At 31.5% G+C, this 19,574-nt stretch overlaps 1 protein-coding gene across 1 annotated transcript in view; it reads right to left on the bottom strand.

Annotated features, from left to right (window-relative positions):
- Positions 1–16,408, bottom strand: part of LOC139500046 (5-hydroxytryptamine receptor 6-like) — a 48,452-nt gene extending 32,044 nt beyond the window's left edge. The window contains exon 1 of the mRNA XM_071288754.1: positions 16,280–16,408. The gene's annotated coding sequence lies outside the window, so the exon portion shown is untranslated. The remainder of the gene's footprint in view (positions 1–16,279) is intronic.
- Positions 16,409–19,574: the final 3,166 nt, after the last annotated feature.

Below are 19,574 nucleotides of genomic sequence, written 5' to 3'. Positions count from 1 at the left end.
GTTATGAAACAGTAATGCTTATTTATGTATTTTTAATCTTACCAGCGCCACAATATGCACAACTCGGAGTAAGAAATTGTTATATAATATCAGAATAATGTTAAGATAAGACACCTATCAGATAAATTTTTAAAATACCGTATTTTAATACCATTCAGGCTAATCCTTTCAACTATATTTTAATATTTCAAACTAACAAACATAAGTCTGGTAAAATAAAATCGGTTTATCTTTAACATTCTTTGATGGAAGTAATTTTCAAGTGGCTACTAACTCTTAACATCGTTATTATTTTTATATTGAAAGACAGGATTAAAAGCAGAAAATAGAAATAAATACGGATTGTAGCTATTTTTATATGAGATAAGTTTATTTGTTGTTATTAAATGAAAGAACATTATTTTTAATCTTCTGACGATTAAACGTACATGCTTTAACCATTGATACTAACAACACATCAAAATCGGACAAATTTCACATTATTTTAAACATAATAAATAAATATATATCTTATTTGAGTGACACACATTGATTGATACAGTACATAATTTTTTTTATATACAAATAAATTAATATCTTTAAAATTCAATCAATGCCCAGCCAAACAGTAACTGTTGACTTATGAGACACTTTAAAAACATACATGTACATATAAACATAATAAACGCACTAGTATCCTTTTACTAAAAGAGAATAAAAGAATATACAGAAAAGATGACACGATGTCAGTGTGTTAGTTTGCTTGTTTGAATTGTTTTACATTTGCAATGTCGGGACCGTTTAAAGCTAGCTATGCATGATTGATTTTACCGTACGTTGACCTATGACTGCTACGTCATTTTATCTCTTGTGGAACGTTGTCACATTGGCAATCATAATTACCACATCTTCTTATCTAAACATTTATATATTCATATAAAACCGGTATTCATTTTTACAATATATGCACTGCTTAAGTTTATTGACGGTAACTTTATCTAGGTTGTTGTCACAATATAATTTTTTACAATTTGATAGTATCATTAAAACAGTAAAATGTCAAAATTTTGACTCATTGCTGAATATACAGAGCAATCTTTATAATCTTTCATATTCCGTTTTTTTTTAAATTATTGGTTTCCGTTCTTTTACAAATTTACTCACTCGTCTTTTCTGAACATACTTTACCCAAGACGAAACTAGGAAAAGTCCGATAAAATAGTAATACGTTTGTTCCTCTTGATTTGGTAAGGGTAATTGTACTTTCATTTTTGTGGATCTTTTTAAAAGACTTTCTTGTACAATAGATTGTAGCTCACGATGTAGGACAGAACAACAACATCACATTTAATTATAATCAACTGATGCATCAACCCAATTACTTTTACACTATGTGGGTATAATTAAATAAAACATTTCCCGTTTTTATTGTATATGACATTACAAAATGTTTAAACATCAACATTTGCAGGCATAGTATTCGATTTTAGTTTTATCCTGACAAATGGAATTGAGACTATTTTGATACTATAAAAGTACAATCATGGTCATGTTGTATTTCATACTATGTTCAAATTTTGTTTTATCGATATGGTCTTGGCTATTGCGTTTTTTACAACTTAAGCTTACAGAAAGAGTTTTAGCGTGATGTTTGTGAATGAGCCATCATTACAGAATTTTCAGTTTCAGTATGAATTCCCGTCTATTTTAAATGGTTTGAACTTTGCAATACTGTGTCGTTTTACATTTAAAGAAATATTATCAATATACATGTACATTTTATTGATCAAAGACACCAAACTTGTAATACTTGCGTGCACCGATAACGAATACATGTAACAACTTGTCCGCGGCGCGCGACTTAGACTGAGATACACATTTTATAGGATTGTTATACTTTCTGACACCGAAGACCATAATATTGACCCCTCGTGTGCTTTGGCTGTGGGTTCTTGAATATTGTTGTTTAATTGAATTGGCATTTTCACCAAATCTCTGTTTATTCCAATTAATAAGTAATTCGACCAAGACCTCTTACCTACAAACCTCTAACAATACGGTTCGCTTGTTATTAGGTTGCAATTGTATCCATAAAAGTTCAATATTTGTCCATTTTGCACCGTACACCCTTTTATGTGTAATTTAATCTTGTACCGTGTAAAATGTACATGTAATATTCAATGACACCAACTGTTACACACGTATTGTTTGGTTGATAAGTAGTACAAGCTTACGCTACAATTATATCTTATATATAATATTATGATTATATTTATTAGAAACCATACATTCACATGTATTATTTTAAAATGATTATATTTTATTTATCTTTCATCATAGATTTCAAAAGAAAATCGTAGCGTGAATTTGTATGCATTTATGCTTTAATGAGTTACATGCAATTTTCTTGTATTTTAACAAGATCATAATACTCATTATTGCTATTTGATGAATTTTGTATTAGCTTGGCACTTAAAAATCTGCATATAATAAAAAAAATATTATTAACTTAAATATGATTTTGTCAGCCCTGATATATGAGAAAGTGACAATTTGCCGCATAGCGTAAATCAGAAAAGGAAAAGCTTCAAATCGGAAACGACAGCTTCTGTTAAAACAATATACAAAAACAGCAAATTGAGACAATCTTGAGAACGCAAATATACTTCTTAAACTTGTAAAACACATATTTCTGCAAACATGAACGACAATAGAAACTTTGTTAAAATAAATAAAACATATCATGGAGGACAATATATATACAGAATATTTTTCATTAAAAGAATGTCCTGCTATTTTTATTGTTTCAAATCCCGTAAAAAGTAATTACAATGTAATATTAATGTTTACCTTAAATAAGTAGGTCTTGTCATGAAATGAGAGCAGTCGTTGTCATTGTTTTCTTGTTTGCTGTGACATTTTATCAAGTAATTCAAAAAACATTAAATTGATATTGACTTCCGTTTTAAACAGGTAAAAATTGTTGCAAATTATATGGCTGTACTTGAACACGAACATTTTTTCCACGATTTGGATGTGAAGAATAACATGAAAAATATAATAAGACCCGAATGTCGAGTTTCTCTTCATCCAAACTTTAATGCATCCTAATTCGGAATTTTAGTTTCACACTTTACATTTAGTTTAATACTTACAATATAAATCGATATTCCGAATTTGAACATCGTATCGATATACTATAAGTACATGTATAAGGTTAAGCTCTATACAACAAAAATGCAAACAAAGAACAACATAAACCAAACGAAAATTATCGAGACATTGGAAATTGTATTTATTTCGGGTCAAGCATGCTCAGGATGACAATTGGTGATAACTCTAAAGCTACTTCCAAGAAGCCTCCATGAATCGTGTTGAACCGACGAACAAAATAATACACACAACCGTCGATCACACAAATGCTGAATACACTATATAGCTATATACATAAGCTACTGCTAAAGTACGCCCGTTTCATGTCATTATAAAATGTTCTAAAATATAGATATTTTGACACTTGAAAACAATATTAGGTACAAGGCCCCGTTTAAACTATACAGCCAAATAAAATAAAACTGAATAATCTTTATTCAGTATGAAATTCATATACTGGTGAGAGTTATAAAGTTTATTGTTGTACGTACCATGTGTTGGTCTTATTCACATCACATTTTACTGGTCCTTATACAGTTTACACAAAACTCGTTGTCCTCTTAGACTGGGGTAGTCATATTGTTATTATACATCTTTATAGCCACATGCTTGTATGAATGAAGTGGCCGTTTTATGACTTTTGTTTAACAGTACCTATAAACGTTGCCTAGTGACACCAATTATAATTACAAGGACACAAGGCACCACATGATATTTCGTGGTATTTAAAATTAGATTTTCAGAACAGAAGCTATTTTCCTAGCATGAAACATGTTTGACTTCTTGATTGATAAAAATGTAATATGGCAGTCATCATTTTAAAGCTTAATCAATAATGTTCAATATTGTCTAAACACAAACATTCTATGAACATTATTCACAAATGCAAAAAAGAAAAAAAAAACCCACTTAATTCACTTTCGTTTGTAGAGAGTTGTACATTGCATATATACACAGAAAGGTCAGAACAGAAATACATATTGTATTACAGTGAATCTGTTTGCACAACTTGTAAAATTTCGCTTTATTAAACTCCCATCAGTATAATAATATTTTATACAAGAACAACAGGATTTCAGATAAATAAAAATTACATTATTCACCGTTGAAGACATACTGATCAATTTTTCATTGCAAAATTTATACTTGATTAGACATGCGTAATGCAGACAACATCTGATATAAGTAAAACAGATATATCGCAGTAAAGGCTTTTACAGTAAGGCCTTTCCTTCCGCGTCATTTACATTTCAATTAAGTAGTAAGTCTTGCTATATCCCAGAAAGACACAGGGACACAATTGATTGAGGACCACACCGAACAGTTACCTTTGTTCGCGTCTTGTGATACACAATGTAACTAAATGTCATACAATATAAAGAGAATACGATCACAGTCAATAGGAATCTATTCCTGTATCCTCAGTAAAGTCTCTTCATAAATGTATCCTCTTTTATGTGATATTAAGCAGAGTTAAAAAACATATCATGGTGATTTACTCTGCAGAATTTCAAAAGATATTAATCAAAATATTAATTCGAAACATTTATTTTGTGAATTTGAAATGAATAGGACCTGGTCTAATTTAATTAGGAAATAGAAATGGCAGTCAACAATCAACCATTTAGTTGTTCTGAAACAAATGGACACTAGCATCCTTTTACTAAAAGAGAATAAAAGAATATACAGAAAAGAAGACACGATTAGAATGGGCACTAGCATCCTTTTACTAAAACAGAATAAAAGAATATACAGAAAAGATGACACGATTAGAATTGGCCGTTTCAGAATCTAAAGAATCATGGGTAATTTCATTGTTCGTACCCCAAAATGAAATAACGTCACGTCATTGGTTGAATTTCCATTGTTAATGACATTTTCAACCAATCACGACGTTTTGGTGAACACTTTTGAAAATATTACCCAGGATTCATTAGATTTTGAAACGGCGAATTGTAAACCTTTTTTCACTCATTAGTTTGCTTTGCCCGTGGTTTATCATGTTTTATTTAGGTTATTTTCATTTTTTCTATCCCATTTTTCTTTCTCCCAAATATGACCAAATTCATTCCCATCTCATTCATTGTAACACATTTCACGTTCACTTTTTGTTTTTCAATTCATTTAATACTAGATAATGTTAATTGAAGGTACATAGTTTAAATTGTCATCCCACACATCTTATATTTGATAGCCACATAAAATGCACCCAGTGTTACTTGATTGAATGGAATGCAGAAAGAAGTTCCTATGAATCAACCTCCAATCAAAATTAAAGAGGTAGGCAGTATTTTACTTTGTTATACATAATCTAAATATAATAATTTTAATAATCAATTTGTAGCAATAAGTTACCACGCATTTATATTTTTGTTATGTTTATGACAATATTACATGTACATGTTGTATTGTTTTTGTGTATTGTTTTTAATTTTATAACAATCCGAATATTTCAATTTTACATTGAGAAAATATTCTATACTATCTTAGCTACTTTCAATTGCATAATGCATAATACTATTGAAACTGATCAAACTATAAGGTTAAGGATTTCATCTTTATATTGAATGCACAACAGTGCTAATTTTCAAGTTCTTATATGCTACGCATACGTTCAATGAGATATTTCTTAAATAAGCATTAAACATACAAGTGCCATAAGTAAGTAAGTAAGTAAGTAAAATATTTATTATAGTGACAAGTGTTTTTCATAAAATATTATAGTACAGTGAAATATTTAAAAAAAAAAGACAATAATTAGAACATCCAACCCTTTGTGTCTATACAATGTACGTCACTTTAAACACGAATGTCAATGGTACGACGAATAAAACATATAAATTTTATCGAAAATTTTCATGATAATTTTTTTTTTCTCTTACTGAATACTTTAGATATTTGGCAGTTTTTCACGGATGTTGACATAGTAAATATTTAAACTGATCATCTTTTATAAGTAGTACATGTATAGTTTGTCAAAATCTTGTAGGAATCATGGGATCGGTTGAACGTGTTGAAATGTGTTAATGTCAATATAGATAAAAGAACATATGAGAAGCAACATAAAGTCTAAACAAACTAAAAGACACCTATGGTTTTCGTGTAATTTGTTTCCACTGTACGGAAGTAGTTAGGTCATTCCTACAAATCAATAGGTAACTAAAAGTCAGACATTGAACTTAAATGACTTGATTGTTTTTCGTTTCGCCCTTTAGCGATTTACTTGAGATCGAAAAACATAATTGTATTAAATTATGTTTTCTGTTTTTTTTAAAAAGGCGATTCTCTCGGGATAATTTCCACAATATTCGATATCGCTATCATCAAAGAAGAAGATTACTTAGTGCAAGAAAACAACAAACAAGTCTGCTTCCGGATTTCTATCCAATAATGAATACTTATATATAAGGACATATCCTGAACCCAGAATAACACACCATTACGTAAAATCAAAGACTACTTAAGTATATATCAGTTTATTTTGCAGTATTATGGTCAATTAAACCTTTGCGAGCCACTGTCAATTCCAGGGCTTATTCTACTGAATAGTGATATACGGCGTTCTAATAATGCCATTATCTTGACTGATCTGAATATGATGGTATTATAAAGGTCGTTTGAGGTGGGTCGTCGACTCTTAAAACTAATATAAGAAAATCCCATTGAGAGAAAATCAATTTACATTTATAGTATCAATTTCCAATTTTCTCCACATTTCTAGATATTAGTTTGGGAGGAAAGTGATGATTTTGTTTGGTTGCTATCTGTTTCATTGACAGTTTAAACGGATGACGTACATTTGTTCCACCTTACATTCCAGAAACATCATCACCAACAAACCTGCAAAAAATGTTGCTTTTGCAACAATTATTCCATGTCAATGATTAACAAGAAGTGTTTACAATATTTTTTTAAATTATGTTTAGCATGTCTATTTTAAGACTATCGATGCATAAATTTAGTAAGGTCACGTTATTCTTTGCTTCATTTTTTCAGACGAATCATGTGTTGACATACTATAATGATTTACCAGTCAATTGATCCCAAAATGCATTTTCAATTCATAGAGTTATAACACATCAAATGTTTTAACGGGAAACATTGACATATTGGGTCTTCAAACTATGATCAAATATCTCAAATGCTAGGGAGATCCAAGAAAAAATCTTAAGTGAATTTAAAATTGGAGAAACCAGTATAGCATACAATGCATCTTATTTAAAAAAAACCAAAAAAGAGATACACAATAAAAATAGTTAAACAAAACTATGTGGACACTTACACAACTGACATAAGTTATATATCAATTTTTGGGATAATCATCAAGAAAAGCCTGAGTACTCTACAATATCCGGAAATATCTTATTCCACATAATTCAAACCTAGACCTTTTAAAGTTAATTACAGAGGACGAATTAGTGTGTGTTTGATTGACAAACAGTAATAAGCCTGATACATTTGTCACATGTGACGCAGGATCTGCTTACCCTTCCGGAGCGCCTGAGATCACCCAAAATTTTTGGTGGGGTTCGTATTGCTTAGTCTTTTGTTCTTTATGTTGTGTCTTCTGTACTATTATTTGTCTGTTTGTCTTTTTATTTTTAGCCATGACGACGTTGTCAGTCTATTTTCTATTTATGAGTTTGACTCTCCCTCTGGTATCTTTCGTCCCTCTTGGATGAGTTATGCAACCACTAGATCTATACCACTGCTGGTGGACTTTTAGTCTCTGCAAGTATCTCTAGCCTAGAAGTCTCATTTATATTGATATGAAATATCATTGGTATGAAGTATCATTCAGTATAATTTCTTTACAATTTCAATAATTGAACTGTAAATATTATGTTAATTTTTTTTTTAAACCAAAGGGTTTCAACCGCCATGTGTACGTCGTTTTGCTGTGTTAGGAACAATTTTTCGGAATTTTTGTGTTCAAGCTTTTTGACTTCTACTTTAAACATATTTATGTATTTAAAGTGTATTGGGAACAAGTCATTACAACTTATGGTAATCCCTCTCAACTTATCGGGTGCTAGTGCTGCGAATGGCTTGTAGCGACATTATCCTGCTCTTTTTCGAAATCTACAAGGGTGTCTTTTACGTGCAAGAGATATGTCTCTCTATTAACACGGCTAAGTCATTTATCGTCCCCTTCCGACGGAATATCATTGTTTCGCAAGAACACACTCGCAAATGGTGTCAAGGAAGAATCTAATACGATTCCTATTTCAAAATGTCATAATTGAGTGCAAACTGGTCAGTCATATGTAGACAAAACATGAGAATGGCGACCAAATAATACGCCTGGTATCTACATAAGATACCAAGATAACAAGGCTTGAAAATATCAATTAAAAATAATGACATAACACTTGTGGTCATTAAAAAAAAATCAAGTTTAATTTATGCAAAAAGTCCTTCATTATATGCCCCTAATTTTTGATTTTATGTACTTGATATAATTTAAACAGCGGTATACTACTGTTGTCATTAATTAGCTAAGTTATCATTGATGTCGAGGAGGTCAACATATCTGCATTTGCCGTTCAGAACTTCAATGACCAAATTTATAGTATTATTCATTATATGACCTTGATACTGCTTCTGACAGTTATTCCCTAGAACAAGGATAGAACTGTTCAGAACTCAAATACAATGTGAAGTTTTTATTATTCATGTCTTTTAAACAAACTCACATTTCAATGAGTGTTTTTCAATATTATGCAGCACACTCGTGCTCGTTCACATAAAGCTGACCTCCTCAACATGATTGTGCTCCTTCCACAAAACCAGTTCTAACAGACTTATGTCATGAGGAAGAACCACGTAAGTTGTTAACATGATGTTATGGTCACTGTAACAAATTGGTCGACCGATAAGCGTTGTCGGTGTCTCATTTCAGTATCGTCATGTTTTTGCGGTATTTGTATGAACCAGTTTAGTCGTATTATTTGTAATTTTGTACTGAAAGTAAGTACGCATGGCAAGCATATCAGGAAACGCGTACCCTGTCGACGCACCCGATCCTGTGTCTATTAGAACATGTTATTCTCCAATTTTGTTAAACTCCTTGATTCGTCCTTGGTCGATTAACAGTATTCAACATTTGTAAATTACTGTCGCCTTAATCTATGACATATGATTATGACAGTTCTAAAGATATACTGTTTAGAAAAGATTCTGACTATATTTACTCAACCTACATTGTACAACGTATATGCATTTGATTTTATGTGAAAGACCTTCCATTTATTGTTGTTCAAATCCTGTTTTGAATAATTGTCTTTATTTCCATCAAAAACCAAATATTGTGATTTAAAAAAAACTTCTATCAAAGATGTATGCAATCTTATTAATTGATTCCTTTTATATTTGTCTTTAAAACGGATTCTGCAGCAGAGTAAGACACACTTTGTGAATGAATAAAAATATATTTTGCCTGTACAGCGAAATAACACTGCAACTACAAATGACAAAAACAAGAGAAAAAATAAATAAATAGATCAACAAACGGTATTCGAAACGAGACAATCATCTTTACAATACATCTATTTAAATCCCCACGGATTTAAAAAAAGTAATTTAGATATAATATTGTGTATCCTTGATATTTCTTTTCTTTATCTTTTTTCGTAAACAATATGAAACCTTCCTAAATAGAGATGTATCAATAGTTAAACTCTCTGTATTCTCATTTTAACGTAATAATATTAATATCGTGTGATTAAAGGAAATTAACAGACAATTTAGTAAATTGGCGTAGAAGTGTGAATACATAAATTGTATATGTACCCTACGAGACTGATTATGATAGTTTGTTTATATTACAAGGGATTAATAATTTCCATAAAATAACATAATGTAACAAGCAATAATACATTATTCAAGACTGAATTCACCATCAATTTTGATATTGAGAAATCCAGGAAGGACTGAGAAAGAAATTTATTCGAGGGTTCAGTTTAAACCTGCTGCATTTATATGCACCTGTCCGAAGTTTAGGGTTTGTAGATTAATGTAAGTGTAGTTCAGAAGCAATTTCAGTTTCTCATTTACATATAAATAAAACCGCTAGTTTCTAGTTTAAATTGTTGAAAATAACTCATCAGGCTTGTCTTACAACACTTCTTCGCTACACGAACTTCATTAATAGGTTGTGAGTTGATCGAACAAAATTGGTACCACATCAATTTATGGTTACAGTCACCAATTGGTTGACTGATTTGATGTGTTGATTTCCAGGTCATTAGCGACATGTGTTCGATATCTGTGATTTTTAAACTTGCTCAATATTAGGGAGCTACCATTTAATTTTTAGGGGGGGGGGGGGGGGGGGGGGGGGGCTAGGATGAAATTTGAAAAAAAAGGGCAGGATGAGACACTTGCAAAAAAAAGTCAGGACGACAATTTAGGTAAAAAAAGTCAGGATAAACTAAAAAAAAAAGGCAGGACCGAACAGAGTGAAAAATAAAAAGGCAGGACAGAGATTACAGCTAAAAAAAAATGCAGGACAAAATTTTTCCTACTAGCCCCGCCCCCTGAAAATCAAATGGTAGCTCCCTTATAACAACAAGGAGTGCCAATGAGACAACTATCCACCTACGTTAAAACGAAGTTTACAAGGGAAAAGAATAAAAAGCATCTGAATATATACTAATTGTGTCCTAGTCCCAAGTGTGAGATTTTGATATACAGGGAACCTGGATAAAACGGGACCCTGCATAAATCGTTTTCCTGTACATTTTGGTTAGAGTGTAATGTTTTCCCCATCAGAAACCTTTGCATAAATACCTTTTGTAAACCGGATCCTCTGTAATTATACAACCCCAATTCTTATTATTATATTTATTACTACCAGTCCAAACTGGTTTGTTCAATAGATTTCACAGTTAACAATATTGCCCGATGTGCATTAGAGCAAATTTGTTTACGCTATAGAGTCCTTTAGGATAACCAATTAACAAGGTGCTAAACTCTGAACTTGGGAACTGTTTATAAAAAGCTATTAATTTGTCGTTATAAAATGTTAACTCCAACAAACAATATGGAACCTTTATGTACTTATACATCAATTTCGTTGATGAAATATTTTCTAATTAGTTGACTATACAACGGACAGTGAAACGAAAATTTCATTGAACAGTTCAAATAATGCAAGGACTAGACACCAATAAAAACTGGAAAAGTAGCTGACGAAGAGCTGACGAACGGGAAACTGGTGCTACTGTTTAATTTGACATGCAAGACTATTTAGAAAAATAGATTTATGATTAATGTTTCAAATTCAAAAATGGACCAATTTATCGAATTCAAAATGGTAATAAAGACGTTTAATGAAGACACTATCATGCGAGCTCAGAAATGATACAACTGCAAACACATGCAGGTGCGTTCGACTCCATTTTTGATAGAATGTATGTGTCAGTGTTCCTGTCTAAGGTTCATGTCTCTCTGACTTTCCTAAACAATAAATACGAGCGCGGTATAATCATACTTTTATATTTCGTTATTTGTGATCTATATAGATTTCCGTGTAAGCATTATTCAACATTCTGGACAATGAATACGGATCTTAGAACAGTTATACTTTACAAGTATTCTAGAATTATAACTTTCAGAATGCTTTAATAGTAGTTTAAACATATTTATTTTTAGTGTATTGAGAAACAAATTATTGAAACTCATATGAATCCGTTTCAACTTTGCGGGTGCGAGTGCTGCCTTGTAGCAGCATAATCCTGCTCTTTTTCGAAATCTACAAGGGTGTCTTTTACGAGCAAGAGATATGGCTCTCTTTTATGTTTTTTGAAAAACTAAGGATTTTCTTATCCCAGGCATAGATTACCTTGGTCGTATTTGGCACATCTTTTGGGAATTTTGAATCCTCAATGCTCTTTAACTTTGAACTTCTTTGGCCTTATAACTATTTTGATCTTAGCATCACTGATGAGTCTTATGAAGACGAAACGCGCGTCTGGCCTATTAAATTATAATCCTGGTACCTTTGATAACTATTAAGACGTGTCAGCCATCTATCATCCGGAAGGACTTTCATCGTTTCTCAAGACCATACTCGCAAATTGTGTCAAGGGAGAGCCGAAAACTCAGTCCCTAGAATGTTCTCCCCGGAACGGAGTTCGAACCAGGAACCTTTGTTTCAGTAGTCCGATGCACTAACCACTACATGTACACAGCGGCTCTGAAAATGAACAATCTGCTCCCATGTAGAACTGTTTAAATGTGTTAAAGGATAGAAATTGCAGGTCCAGTTTTTTGGTAAAGCTATTATATAGTAAACTAATTTCAAATGACGCAAACAAAAGAAGCTCTCTTTTCATTATTTAGAATAGTTCTAGTCATTGAGATAGTGCTTTTTTTCTCAGAATTAAATCGTAAATATGAATATAAAAGCAGTCTTAGATTTGTGTTGGTCTGTTAATTTCTAAGTGTATAAAATTAATATTTCATTACATATATCTTACATGCTATTACAAAATAACTTTTAACTTCAATATCAACTTTTATTTTCTAACTTCTACGTCATTTGGTGTCTGATGGAGAAATGTCTTATTTAAAAAATATTAATGCAACATCATAATATTTTATTATTAAGTAGTAGAAGCATTAAAGAAATAACATAATGCATCTAATATAAACTTTGCCTGAGGGAGTCAGAACGTTAGTTTTTTTTAATAATCTCTAAATTTATCAACGGATAATTTAGAAATGTATGTTAAAAGTCATGTCCGTACGAAAGCACTTATACCCGAGTACTGTACTTGATTTCAATCAGTACATAGCTGATTGCATTGAGTTTGTAGAAAAGAGTAATATGTTTAGTCATTATAAAGAAAGGTGTACTACCTTCATTCCGAACTAGTCTAGTCCAACAGACAGATAGATTGGTTATCTGTCCGACTAGTCTACTCTTAAATGAGGGTACACCCTCAATGCAATCGGCTGTAATTGAGGTCTGAAGCTAGCATGTCAGTAACTGCTAGTATCTTTTGTTCATTAAATGTATCATTGTCATTTTGCTTAATTTATTTTGTTACCTTGTCTGACATGGGACTCGTACTTCTTTTAAACTGAGTTTTACTGTGCTTATTGCTATGTTTGTCTTTATTCTACATTGTCTAAAGTTATTGGGAAGGGTTCAGATCTCATAAAACATGTTTTATCCCACCACATGTTTGCGCCTGTACCAAGTCTCTGACCTTTATTAATCTGGTATGTTTTTTTTAAATTTTAGTTCATTTATATGTTTTGGAGTTTATTGTGACGTTCGTTTTCACTGAACTAGTTCACAATTGTGTTTAAGTGTCAGCTGAAGCCCCCTTTGGGTGCGGGATTTTCTCGCTGCGTTGAAGACCCATTGGTGGCCTTCGGCTGTTGTCAAATCTTTGACACATTCCCATTTCCACTTTCATTTTACTGATTGAACAGTATCACATTATACAATGCCAACATTTGAAAGTTTTGTGATAAAAATGTATAACCTTTTTTTTTACAGATTGAATGGTATACACGATAAATTGTTTTGAAAACACTAGGTAATGGGACCTGATCAATTTTCAACTAGTTTAAACATAGAATTTAATTGTCGAACGTGATTTATCACAACATAATTTATTTAGATAAAGGCTTTTAGCATGAATGGCAGATTGTTTTATAAAGTACATTAACATATGCCAATACTGAATATGAGTGTGCAGATGGGGTCAACAGGATAGCGGACAGTAGGTAAAAGGTGCAGAATAAAAGGTAAACAAATAAAGTAATATAGATATATAGGCCTAACAATATGCATAATAGAGAAAATAAAACGAATACAAAACGGTCCTAAAAAATCAAAAATACAAAATGAAACCACACAAAGGTTGTCATTCATCCCCCCCCCCCCCCCCCCCAAAAAAAAACCACCTTCCAACAGACTTCTTCAGAATGAGTTTAGTTACGAAACTGCTGTCAGGTCATTAAAGATGGCATATTTTGGAATCAATTTTGATTCATTCACAGGGTCTTTCTTGTCGGAAATTAACATATTGATTCTTAAACTAGTTGTTGCATGATACGGGTTATTTTCTTCATATATTCTTTATTATGGTATTATACTAAACCTCTAACGGGAGAGATTTTCATAGGACAAAAACGTAATCTTGCAATCAGTTCAATTGATGTCTGGAGCTGGCTTGTCAGTAACTGCTAGTATCTTTTGTGAATTTGTGTATCATTGTCTTTTTGCCTTTTTTTTTGGTTACTAGTAACTATTCTGATTTTGGACTATGACGTTTTCAAACTCGCGTATTGCTGTGCGTTTGTTTATTCTAAATTGGCTACAGATATAGCAGTATGATTTTGACCTCACAAACCATGTTTAACCCAGCTGCATTGTTTGCGCATGTCCAAAGTCAGTTAATCTCTGGCCTTTGTTGGGCTTGTATGGGTTTTTTTAAATTTGAGTTCATATATATGTTTAGGATATTAGTGTGGCGTCCAGTTTCACTGAACTAGTACACATTTGTGCTTAGGGGCTAGGCTTCGGGATTTTCTTGCTGCGACATAGACCAATTGGTGACCTCATGTTGTGTTCTGCTCTTTGGTCGGGTTAGTGTCTCTTTGACAAATTGCCCATTTCCATTCTCATTTGATTCCAATTATTTTCCTCATTTTAGTGTTTTAGAAGTGTTTATGTGTTTTTGATTTCTTTTTACGTATCATATTATTATTCTTTAAGACTTGTCATATACTAGTACACGATGAGGTATCTATAACGGACAAATACCGAGGATAAAACTAAATGGCAAATATATGTTCCCTCTAAAAAATTTCAACTCTAGTTTTTAAGTAAAAATATACTAAACAGTGAATAATGTCATTTAGGAACATTTTTATACAAGAACTCCTGACGAAAAGCCTTATATACTATAATGATTATTTTTACTTAAACAAATCATCTCTTAATTACATTAGGTGATTCGAATAACGGGGAGTCGACGTGAAGGGACACTTATGGAGAATTTTTCCAAAAACTTTTGTATATTTGTTCTACAGTTGTCAGCCTCTTTTTTATTATTCTATCTCATTTAGTATCAAAGATCCAGAACTATTCGTATTTTAAATGTACGTTAATGTGTGTTACGACCATTAATATCCAACAAATTGCCCATGTAGGTACATTTTACTTTAAGGGTTGAATATGTTCTCGTCTCATTTGCCTAAAAACCCACTTTTGTTTTTTAATAGTAATGTGCACTTTGCTTAATCTTTACGTGAAATTTACTGTTACCAATAGTTGGCAGTTTTTATATTTGTGCAATGTACAAAAAGTGGTGCATTACCGCAACATTAAACAAATACAGCATGCGCTTTTTGATTTCAAATTAATTGTACAAGAAAACGTGTAGTTCTATGGTACACACGTACATATGCAAAACCATCTGTCACTCATAAAAGACTTATTATATACGCCATATGCTATGTTTTTTTCCCAATTAATGCTGAATTATCGTAAAATTGTATTATTTATAAAAGTCATTGACATGGCTTTTTATGTTTTGTCATCATCTTAGCTCCCTTAATGCACTAGGTAAGAAGTTAACCTCAGTGACATGATACGAATGGAGCACACACGGAATAAAATAAATTATTCGAAAAACCTCCCCTTTGAACGTCTAAGTTTATTTCATTGAACAAAGGTGAGTTCAGTAGAAACTTTTTAAAAATATTTTACCAACAATCTTTAGCGATGTCGGGAATAAATATACATTCAAATATACTGCAAATGCGACCTTGTAATTGTAACATTATAATCCATTTAACTTCATGAACAAGTAAAATATAAATAATATGACATGTTATTTTAGTATCGAACATGACAAAAATGAACTATACAAATTGTGTAATTGCAACAGGGAAGGAATTATACGAATATCATCATAAGAATATTTCGTAGTTACTCAAAACTTTGTTAGCTAACCAGTTATAATAGTCATTTTATACTAAGAAACGATTGCTGCCACCAAAACTATAGTTTTGACTATTTATCTATATGTAAGTACCTACTTAAAACAACTTTAAAAACAGTTGTACCATATATCTACATTGTGTAATTGCTATGAAAAAATTGCTATAAATATTCCCTTACCTTATGCAGACCACCAGGTATTCAAATCCCTTAAACTACAACTGATGTACATTTACAAGGATCTGACCAGGTGTGAAAGCTTATTATCCAAGCTGTTCGGTGACGTATTTATTTCTCACTGTAACTTTGTGTGATCGATTTCACTCGTAACTTTAACATCAATTGATATAATCAGAAACATATTACTTTCGTTCATTTCAACTCTGTCCTTATAAAGAATAGACGAAAACAGTTACCTTAATATAATTTAAAGCTGAAGTGGGTGTCCATAACTTAAAATGTCATTTGAAAATTCAGAATCATTTAATTAATTTTGAATTGGAGATATAACATTTTCAGAGAAGATTAAATTAGAATAACATAGTTATCGTAACATTAGAAACAGTTGCATTTGTAATCATCGAGTTCCCAATCTGTTTCATTTTGAAATATCCATGTAATTACAATCTCAAGTTTGTTTGAAGTTGAATTAGTTTACACTTTTTAATATATTTTACTATCTGTGTTAAAACATTATACTTGGCATACGAAAATTCAAGGAAACTGCATTTCCAAATATAGATGGATTCGTATTATCAATGAAGTTTATAACTCTGTTATAACGCAAGGTGTTACTCAGTGTTGTGTTTCAATATAATAAAAGAAACGATGTGGTATGATTGCAATTCAGACAACTCTCAACATGAGACCAAATGACACAGAAATTTACAACTACACCGTACGACCTTCAACAATAAGCAAAGCCCATACTGCATAGTCAGCTATAAAAGGCCCGAAATGACAAATGTAAAACAATTCACACGAGGAAACTAACGGCCTAATAAATGAACGAAAAAACAATATTAAATACACCAACAAAATACAACCACTGTATTACAGGCTCTTGACTTGGGACAGGCACTTACATACATAATGTGGCTGGGTTAAACATGTAAACGAGATCCTATGATTTCTTACTGTTTTCAAGCTAATGATCTGCTCTTGTAGTGTTAATTATTCATTACAAGCAGTATGTACATATATATAAAGCAAATTTAAAGATCTAACATTGTTGGGTTGATGTTTAGACGAGTTGTATATACACAATGTACACAGCCATGTATCACCATCACTGCTGGTGATCCGATGGATAAATCTGTTGTAGAGTTGTCACTGGCTCAGACGTACATATATATCTATAATACTAAAATAACGAGGTCCAATTTGTCAGCCGTCATGGGTTAAAAACGACAAATCAAAGAATTCAATTTTATATATATCCAATATAGGACAATGGTGTTGATTAAAAAATTGCATTACTCCAGACCCTTTTGTTTTCCACATAATTAATATTGCCAATAATTAACAAGTTCCGGGTCGAATCTGATACCGATACCAATATTATATTCACCTGTCACCTATTACCTTATCTGTACGTTTCTCATCTGACAGGCGCACCATCAAACGGTGTATTTCGGATTTTGCTATATACACAGGTCATAATCACAGTATTGTCTACTAAATTCAATCATTGTCAAATTGTTTCCTATTGTAGTATTTTAAGCAGTAAGACTTTCGCAGATGACAATACGAATACTAAAAATCTGGACTTAAAATAACGTATAGGTACTGTTTTCAACTTGTTAGCGGGCATGACATAAAACAGCGAATCAAAGAATTCAACTTTATTTATAACTAAATTAATAAATATAGGACAATGCTGTTGATTAAAAAATACTCCATTCCAGGACTTTTTGTTTTCCAAATAATTATTATTACTAATAATTGATAAGTTCCAGGTCGACGGGTTCAAACAGAAAGATTTTAAAAGCAGAGAAAATTTTGCATCTTATAGTCGGCATGACTTTATCAAATGACAATCCCAATACTAAAATAAGGCTTACACATAATTATATACTTTAATTCAGTCACGGACCCGCGATATCACCGGTGTGTTCTAGTATATATATATATATACCACTTTTCAGTGGCGAATCAAAGATTTGTACAAGGGGCGTATTTTTACCAAAAATTACTTTCTCAAAGATTTCTTGCAGAGTTTATGCTTAAAACTGTATGTTAATCGTGAGAGACTTGTCATCCGATCACACCAGTTGAACTAGACCAAATCATTCTTAAAGGAGCACTAGCTGTCAAATTCATGTTCACCGATTTTAATGAAATTTTCATTTTAATTTTTATTTATTACAATTTAAAACATTTATCCAATTTATTAAAAGTCTAAAATAAACAACTTACAGGACACGGGCATGTAAAGTCGTAGCATCGTTTCGTGTGTAATTTAGCTAAGACACCAACTATCATTTATCGAGTTTACCTCTTAAATCATTCGATGACCATATAAGCGATGTAAACATAACAAAAGATATAAATAGATAAAGCAAACTCGTGCTGTTGGATTATTCTAGGTCTATTTAATTTCATATTATAGATGAAAAATAAATGTTTATCAATGATTTTACCTTTATAAGAATGATATTTTGTGGATCGAATCAGTCAATCAAATGATTTACATTTGTTTCACTTTTAATGTTGACATTATTTCTTTAAATAACTTTACACATACAATTCACTTGTTATTTATCTCAAGCAAATGGGTTAAACTGAAGTTCACATGAATGCGGATTCAAAGAGGTCGAATTATTCACGTGCAAATGAATAATTCATAATCAATGTTTTTTAGCATATTTTGTCAAAATTGAACCATACTGGCGAATTATTATTTCACTATTTGCTTTCATTAAGGATTAAGAAAAACAAATAATATATTTAATGTTTTATATATTTCGTAGCTAGTGCCCCTTTAAGAGAAGACGAACAATTTGTTGATCAAATGGGGGCGCTGTACGCCACAGATGCTCACCCATACACTTGGTGTGCCTTTGCTTGTTGTCAGACAAACATTTGTTCATCCCGTATTTAGAAGATACAAGGTTGGATTCGGATTTTAACAGTGTTTTATACTTAATATCTAATCGTAACTTTTCTTTAAAAAAAAATGTTTTTGCTTGATAGGAAGATAATAGGATTTTAGTTTAAAAACAACCTCTATTTTTGAATGCAAAGTATCAATATCAACTTAATATTGTATATACTATCCATCTCACATGATGAAAAATGTATATGTCCATTTACTAATGAAAACATCTGTCCGCACTAAAATATTAAAGCAATTATTTATGTAAATATCTGAATGTTGGACAACACGTAGATTAAGTAGACAACAATAATGGTTATTGTAACCCATTTAATGTATATAAACTGTTTATGGCTGCATTGTGTAACTGTTTTATTT

Source organism: Mytilus edulis, chromosome 13 (genome assembly GCF_963676685.1).
Source record: "Mytilus edulis chromosome 13, xbMytEdul2.2, whole genome shotgun sequence".
In the NCBI taxonomy this organism is placed as follows: domain Eukaryota; kingdom Metazoa; phylum Mollusca; class Bivalvia; order Mytilida; family Mytilidae; genus Mytilus; species Mytilus edulis.
The sequence above is the reverse complement of the archived record's forward strand: the minus strand, read 5'-3'. Positions and strand labels throughout refer to the sequence as shown.